Here is a 9,396-nt window from a genome sequence, read left to right as displayed (position 1 = left end):
GGTCATGCCATGTAACATTTGTTGCACTGCTATTTGATCCTTGCTTTGAGGAACTGAAACCATATCTTTCACTTCGTTCCTTGATTTCACGAACTGATAATTTGATATCTTGAATCTTGGTTGCTATGTCATGTTGTAGTTTTAGTTTATTCACTGAACTGCCAATTTTATGGAGAAAAGCAATAAAACTTTGTTGATGACGACGTTGTGCCATGTGAAGAACGTATTCATCTATTACATCTTCTATATGATAGGCTGTTTCTCTAACTTGTTTCACCCATGTTTTGACGCCATCTTGGAGTTCACCTTTATCTGCTTCTTTAAGAAAACATTGCATGCTTTCCAGTTCATCTCTAATGTTCACAACTTCATGACGGACACCCTTTAGCAGTTTTGATTCATGAACGATCAATTGAACCAGCTCATGGATGACAAGGGCCACAACGATTTCTGTCATGGTTTCTTCTATGATCTTCACCTAGTGAATGATACTGCCACAATTAGAATTGAATTTAGGTTAATTGTCATGTTCCAAGCCCAAAGCAAGACCAGAGGCTTGCTTAGAACTATATTTTTTTTTTTTAAGAAATTAAAATATCATTAAAAAACAAAAACACAACTCAGGTAAACATGAATTATAAGATAAACATTTAGCTAGAAGAATTTTTTTAAAAAAATTATAAAAAAAACAATAAAATCTAGAAAAACAAAGTAGATTAGGAACAAGAAGTACAACTGTCCAAAAGTAAGTAGTATTGAAAAACAAAGACTATTTATACTAAGGACTTTTTTCAACAAAACCTAATTGAAACATTTCCTTAGAATTCTATTTATCCAAGAACCAACTATGTATTCTACCAAATTGCTTATAAAACATCAATCAGAGATCTCTATATATATAATCCAACAAAATTTAATAACAAAATACATTATCTCGTTGAAGTATCCCTAACGGCCGAACACAATAAATCAAAAATCAAAAATTGCAAATCGCATATTCTCCCAGCAGCATAAGATATATGGGCCCAATTCTGAAATTTTAAAAAACATAAAAACGAAAATGAACTAATGCCCCGTAAGTAGGCCTGTAAATGAGCCGAGCCGGTCCGAGCTTTGGCAAACTCGGACCGGCTCATTTAAGCAGACCTAGAATCGAGCCGATCTCGAGCTCGAGCCGAGCTTGTAAACCCCGGCTCAAGACCGACTCGTTAGGTTATTTGACACGCTCGGGATCGCACTCGGGATCGGTAATGAGAATATGCGAGCCGAGTCGAGCCCTCGATTAGCTCGACTCGGCTCGAGCTCGAGATAGAGACATAAATTTGATGATGGCGAAATCGAGCCCAAGCCTGAACTCGAGCTCGTTTAGAAAGCCTTTTGAGCCTTAAACGGGTAGCTCGGCCCGTTTAAGGCTCGTTACTACAATTAAGAATTGTATTAAAACACATTTACAGTTCCAAAATTTTCTAAGTTAATTCCAACTGCCAATTACAAATCAGGTAATTCCAAAATGCCAATTACAAATCAAGTAAGATTCACTATAACAACTTAACAAGTTATATCCAAGACAAATTGTCAAATAGTACCAATGCAAAATTCAGGACAAATATAACTTACAAATTACAATAGCATTAAAGCAGAAATTAAAAACACCTAAAATTACAAGCTTAGACAATTATATTAGGGCCTTACAAATCAAGCAACTTCAAATTGAAGAAAACCAATTAATCTACAAATAGAAGAATTACAAATCAAATTGAAAAAATTATAAATGACTGAAATGAGTCAAATGACCAAAAGCAAAAATTCATCTAAAGAGACTACTCTTCATCCTGGCCACCAACTATCCACACCAGTCCACTGTCCACACTGCATTCAATGAAGAAAAAAAATGTGTTAGATGTTTTTAACTCCCTTGCAAGATGTCAAGGGAGTTTTATCACTTAAGATTGGAGTAATTAGTAAGTATTCAAAACTGAGATGAGTAAATGCACATAAAAATTAAACAATGGAAAATGAGGATATCAGGAAACAGTATGTGTGATGTGTTCCACTTGCAGTTGACACTGACCAGCCTGGCCGTGACCCACACCCACACTGCAATCCATGTAAAATAGTACCAATGTAAAATTCAGGACAAATATAACTTACAAATTACAATAGCATTAAAGCAGAAATTAAAAACACCTAAAATTACAAGCTTAGACAATTATATTAGGGCCTTACAAATCTAGCAACTTAAAATTGAAGAAAACAAGTAATCTCAACAGATAGCAGCAGCATAAAACAAATTAGATATTGAGTCACAAGACACAAACATATAGCAGAAGCAGTAACATAAACCAGTGCATCAGGTAATTTTCCAAGTTAATTCCAACTGCCAATTACAAATCAGGTAAGATTCACTATAAGTCTATAACAAGTTATATCCAAGACAAATTGTCAACTAGTACCAATGTAAAATTCAGGACAAATATAACTTACAAATTACAATAGCATTAAAGCAGAAATTAAAAACACCTAAAATTACAAGCTTAGACAATTATATTCGGGCCTTACAAATCAAACAACTTCAAATTGAAAAAAAACAAGTAATCTCAACAGATAGCAGCAGCATAAAACAAATTAGAAATTGAGTCACAAGCCACAAACATATAGCAGAAGCAGTAACATAAACCAGTGCATCAGGTAATTTTCCAAGTTAATTCCAACTGCCAATTACAAATCAGGTAATTCCAAATGCCAATTACAAATCAGGTAAGATTCACTATAAGTCTATAACAAGTTATATCCAAGACAAATTGTCAAATAGTACCAATGTAAAATTCAGGACAAATATAACTTACAAATTACAATAGCATTAAAGCAGAAATTAAAAACACCTAAAATTACAAGCTTAGACAATTATATTAGGGCCTTACAAATCAAACTTCAAATTGAAAAAAACAAGTAATCTCAACAGATAGCAGCAGCATAAAACAAATTAGAAATTGAGTCACAAGTGACAAGCCACAACTAATCTCAACAGATAGCAACCACAGAATCATAAACAGAAATAAACAGAAATATTTCAACTAATTTTTCTGTTTTCTGTTTAGGGCCTTATAAACGAGTACATCACAACTATTCTCAACAGATAGCAACCACAGAATCATAAGCATAATTGCATAATTGCATAAACCAGTGTATGATGTCTATCCAACTAATCACAACTCAGTAGCATAAAGAAATAAATATGATATTTATAAGCACATTTTTTAGATATTTTCAGGTATATAAAATGCAACAACTTAAAAATACCAAACTAGTAGTAGTAACAAGCATATGAAAATGTGGCAGCTTTTAACGAAGTTTCTTAAAAGCGGAGACAAGGAGCCAATGAATGAATAATCACTGCAAACACAAACAAACCAAAAATATTGTTAGCAAATTTTTACTCCCTTGCATCTAGTTAGTCAAAGACACAAAGTCTTTGACCTTTAATAAACGAGTCAAGGGAGGTCCAAATAATCAAATTTTCAAATAAAATTTTTGCTGCAAAATGAAAACAATTAAATGAACAAGGAAGAAAGATATTACCTCAACATGCTCAAATGATCAAGAGAGTTTCCAACAAAAGTACAATATGGCACATTGGCACTTAAACATTTCAAAATAAAACATAGTTAACAAAATACAGACTTAATAAGCAAAGGGAGACCGAATCCAAACATTTCAAAATAAAACATAGTTATCAAAATACAGACTTAATAAGCAAATGGAGACTGAAACCAAAAATGAAGTGTTCAAATTACAGACTTAAAGAAGTAAAGGATTGGAATAGATTGTAAATTGTAATAGTAATACACTCCCTGTCTGAAATTCTGCATCACATCACATTCAGGTAGTTGAAGTTGTAGTTGTAGGCAACTCCACTTCAACCAATTTCTACAAAAACAAACACAAATTTAATATGGCAATTCATACATAAATAAAATTTAGTAAAACTCTAAATAGTCTAAATACATAAATTGGAAACAAAACTTACATCACCAGCAGATTTTCTCTTGATGCCATGAAGTGCTCTCACCCAATCTGAACCACATAAGAGCATCTGAACAGTGTCAGGGGATCATGATGCTCTATGGGGTTCAATAACCCTACTACCAGCACTGAAGGAGGATTCAGAAGCAACTGTACTTATGGGAACAGCCAAGATATCCTTTGTCATTCTAGACAATATACGGTACTTCAAGGCATTGCATTTCCACCATGCCAAAGCATCAAAATTTGTTTCCATATATACTCCATTCCCATTCTTACCACAAATGTAAACATCCTCTTCAAGATAAACATCCAAATCTGTTTTAATGGGCCGGATGATGTCACTACTTCTTATATGGTCAGCAAACCTTGATCGACCTTCAGAAATTTTGGACACCACATCTCCAACAATTGCACATGAGGAAGAACAAGAAGGAACATTTACTTGGGCAAGTTGGGCAGTTTCTTGCAATATACAAGCCGTATGGGCAGAAACATACGACTCAAATAACTCTTTCAGAACTGCCAACACATTGTTAATGTGACTACAAGCTTCGGTCAAAGGATAAATGATTGGGAAACAGAAATTGATCAACTTCATCTTTTATCTAGGATCCAAGACAGCAGCTATGGACATCAACAAATTGCTATCACCCCAATACTTATCAAATTTGTCAATCATCCTACTTGCCATTGACCTCATGTACTCATTCCTATCATCACACTTGATCATCAAAACTTCTTTCATCCTCCAAACCTCAGGTAAATACAGATTTGCAGTAGGGTACTCACTACTAGAAACAACATTGGTTACATCATTGAAAACTGACAAAACCTGGTTCACATTACCCACCATTTCCCACTGTTCTAGAGTTACAACCCACTGAAATGCTTGCTCAACTCTATGGTACCTAGGGAACACTTCTTTAAACTTAATTGCAGTGTCCAACATCAAATAGGTGCTGTTCCAACATGTCGGGACATCTAAAATCAGCTTCTTACAGGGTAAATGCAATCTCTTTGCTATCTCACTAAACACATTCAACCTACTTTCAGACGCCACATTATATTTTATCCCCTGCCTAACATCATCTATAATACCCCTAATTTCAGCAAGCCCAGATTGCACCAACAAGTTTGTAATGTGTGCACAACACCTAACATGAAACAACGGACCCCCAACCAACAAAGCATTCTTCAACTCAAAATCATCTTTTATAATTCTAATTGCAGGATCATTAGCTGAAGCATTATCAACAGTAATGGTTTGAATTTTATCCTCTATGCCCCAATCAGAAAAACAATTCCTTAATGCATCAGCAATCACAACACCAGAATGTGTAGGAGGTACATTGCAAAAATTTAAAATTCTTTTTTGGAGGCACCAAGTTGAATCCACAAAATGGCAAGTCACCACCATATATGACACTCTTTGACAAGAGGTCCACATATCGGTGGTGATGTTCACCTTGTCAACCAATTTCAAAAGTGTTCTCAGCTTCCTTTTTTTATTTTGGTAAGTGGTAATGCAATCATTCCTAACGGTTGCACGGCTTATTTTTTTCCAGTGGGGTGTGCAGGCCCTCATGAACTTATTAAAAAGTTCATGCTCCATGATATTAAAAGGGTACTCGTGAAGTAGCACCATATGAGAAGCAAGTTCCCTAACCCTACTCTCTTTGTAACTAAAACTTGTCAAACTTCCCACACCATCATTGTCACTGCTAGGCTCAAATGACAAAGTACTTTGCTTTTTTGAACTACTAAACTCAACATATCTTACACATGAAGTCAAATGCTTATTTAGGGTTGAGGTAGTACTAGATTTTCCAACAGCAAACAATCTCTTACACCAATTGCATTGTGATTTTTTAACCCCCCCTATTGTAACTGAAACAAAGTCATTCCAGATTTTGGAAGTCTTTTGGCTTTCCTTCTTTTGATATTGTCCATTCTCACTCAGGCCACTTCCATCCCCATCCCCATCCCCAGCCCCTTGGCCCCCATCCCCAGCCGCAGCTGCAGCCGCAGCCGCAGCCCCATCACCAGCCTCATCCCCACCAACAGCAGGACAACCAGTGTTAACAGGTTGGCTTGGGTTATTTTCAGTGCTACCAGACTCAACAGATACAGGTGTAGGGATCACAGTACCTGTATCATCAAGTACATCAACTTCAATACCTTCCAATTCCATAGACTGACTCGTAATCTCCATAACTGTTAATTAAAAAATTTAATTGATGAGCAACTTCAATCTTTCTATGTTCAAATTTCAAAGATGGCAAAATTTTACACACAAATAATTCATAGTTGTTCTAACCCTAAACAGAAGACAGGAAAATAATTCAAAGTTGTTCAAACCCTAAACAGAAAACATTTGAAATATTCATAGTTGTTCTAACCCTAAACAAAGAAAACAGAAAAAATAAGTTGAAATAGTTCTGTTCTAACCCTAAACAGAAAACAGAATGCATTTGTATCCATAGTTGTTCAAACCCTAAACAGAAAACAGAAAAAATAAGTTGAAATAGTCTGTTCTAACCCTAAACAGAAAACAGAATGCATTTGTATCCATAGTTGTTCAAACCCTAAACAGAAAACAGAAAAAATAAGTTGAAATAGTTGTTCTAACCCTAAACAGAAAACAGAATGCATTTGTATCCATAGTTGTTCTAACCCTAAACAGAAAAAAGAATGCATTTGTATCCATAGTTGTTCAAACCCTAAACAGAAAACAGAAAAATAAGTTGAAATATTTGTTCAAACCCTAAACAGAAAACAGAAAAAATAAGTTGAAATAGTTGTTCTAACCCTAAACAGAAAACATAATGCATTTGTATCCATAGTTGTTCAAACCATAAACAGAAAATAGAAAAATTAGTTGAAATATTTGTTCAAACCCTAAACAGAAAACATAATGCATTTGTATCCATAGTTGTTCAAACCATAAACAGAAAACAGAAAAATTAGTTGAAATATTTGTTCAAATCCTAAACAGAAAACAGAATGCATTTGTATCCATAGTTGTTCAAACCATAAACAGAAAACAAAACAATTAGTTGAAATATTTGTTCAAACCCTCAACAGAAAACAGAATGCATTTGTATCCATAGTTGTTCAAACCATAAACAGAAAACAGAACAATTAGTTGAAATATTTGTTCAAACCCTAAACAGAAAACAGAATGCATTTGTATCCATAGTTGTTCAAACCCTAAACAGAAAACATAATGCATTTGTATCCATAGTTGTTCAAACCATAAACAGAAAACATAAAAATTAGTTGAAATATTTGTTCAAACCCTAAACAGAAAACAGAATGCATTTGTATCCATAGTTGTTCAAACCCTAAACAGAAAACAGAAAAATTTAACATAGCAAGTTTTTTTAAAAACCTCAAGGCTCAAGCAATTTCCAAAATCCAATTCGGATTGTAGCTTGCAAATTCGATAGACCTTCCCCCCTGAAATTAAGATATTAGAAACATTAGTTTACCAAATACCAAATTTTGAAACAGTCAAAACATAATAAACGGAATAAATAAAAAAAACTTGCCAAAATTTAAATAGTTAGGAACTAGGGTTCAGGAGAAAAACATAACTTAAATGCAGAACTGCAGAAGTCTGAAGAGACTAAGAGAGGCTCTTCAGATTCTCAGAAGTCAGAACTTTTTCTCTTGTTAGCACTTAGCAAGAAGCCAGAGCAAACAAGTTCAAACTTATTCAACTGAACAACCAGAGTGACTTGCATGCATCATAGGTTCATATCGGAGTATAAAAGGGCGATTGGGGGGGGGGGGTTGCCGGGTTGGGACTTGGGAATGAATAAAAAAATAAACCTATGATGACAGAAAGCCCAATACTCAATTGCCATTTCTGTCACAGTCAGATCAAGAGCCATCATGTTTGTCTATGCCGTCGGTATGAGCTAGGGCTTGGAGAAGATAACCTGAAAAATTGAAAATGTCACCAAACAGTTGAATGAATAGACTTACAGAAATTAAAAATTAAAAGAACACAAAAAAAAGGGGGGATTCGGCTGCGAGATTAGACGGTATAGGAGAAAAATTAGTATCCTCTTCTGGTTTGAGTCACGCGATATCTGAAGAGAGTTTCTCTCACAAAACTAGTACGACTGCTTAGAACGCCATTAGATCAATATCAGATGATCCATCAACGGCTCGATTGAGAATCTGAAAGGAACGGGTTGTTGGAAGGGGTTGAGAAAGATTGAATGCGTGCATTCAACTCCCCAACGATGATGGGAGATGCATTGAATGCTCACAGCAGGCTGCATTCAATGGACCATCTCTCTTGCCATCACCCTAGTAATGTAGCCCTAAAACCAGTCTGTCAAACAAGAAACAACTCTCTGGTATGCCGTAGACTCGTAGTGGTAACTCGAACTCTTGAAGTCTGGAAAGACTGGAATGAAGAGAGAGATAGAGAGCGACGAGGGTGAGTCAGTGAGAGACGAGAGTGACGAGGGTCGACTGTCGAGGACTCGAGGGTGATGGACTGATGGTTTGAAGTTTGAGTGTTTGACTGGTTAATGGTTAGTGTCTTAGCGGTTTCTGGTTTGGTTTAGATTTTAGAAACGCTCTGTTTCAATCCCAACATCCCAGCCGTTAGATTTGCGAAAATATCAAAAAATTTAATAAATGAACGGCTGGATTTGGAGAGAGAATTATTTAATTCGATTTGGGCGTGCCACATGTCGAAACCTTTAGTTTACCAAAAAATTATTCACATGCGGCCGTTTGTATTTGGATCTGGTGTGCTTATTTAGTACAGTCTGTCGATTCTATAAAAATCATCAAGATTTAATTTCACTCGTTAGATCAAAGCACTCATGCCATGCTTACGGAGCTTGCGATACACCATATAACTCCCACGCGATTAAGTTGATTATAGCTGGCTTCCACCAGCGGCCAATATTTCATCAAAAATTTTGAGATGGCTGAGACTGGCTGTCAGTCTCGATGACCGTACGTGCGTGTGAGATTACAACCGTTGATGAATTCCTCGAGTGCGATGGGGGGTTTTAAGTCGTTCGATCATCTCATCCAGGGGAAGCTTACGAAAATTTGGATGCACCCAATAAATCCCACGCGAGAAATGGCCAACAGCTGGCGTCCACTACATGCATCCAATGGCTGAAATTAAATCAAAAACAATTGGACGGCTGTCGTCCATTGCGTGCAAACCAAGAGTCTCATAAATGTTGTCAGACCCGTAGACCGTGCGTACGTGGGGGAGATTTTGAGAGTGAGTGTATCGTCCGCGTGTGTGTGTTGGTGAAACCGGTTTGATACGTTACCCAATAAATAATCTTGACCATTTATTTTAATCATTATTTTATCATTCAATCAAAA

Source organism: Corylus avellana, chromosome ca4, assembly GCF_901000735.1.
Source record: "Corylus avellana chromosome ca4, CavTom2PMs-1.0".
NCBI classification, from domain to species: domain Eukaryota; kingdom Viridiplantae; phylum Streptophyta; class Magnoliopsida; order Fagales; family Betulaceae; genus Corylus; species Corylus avellana.
The sequence above is the reverse complement of the archived record's forward strand: the minus strand, read 5'-3'. Positions refer to the sequence as shown.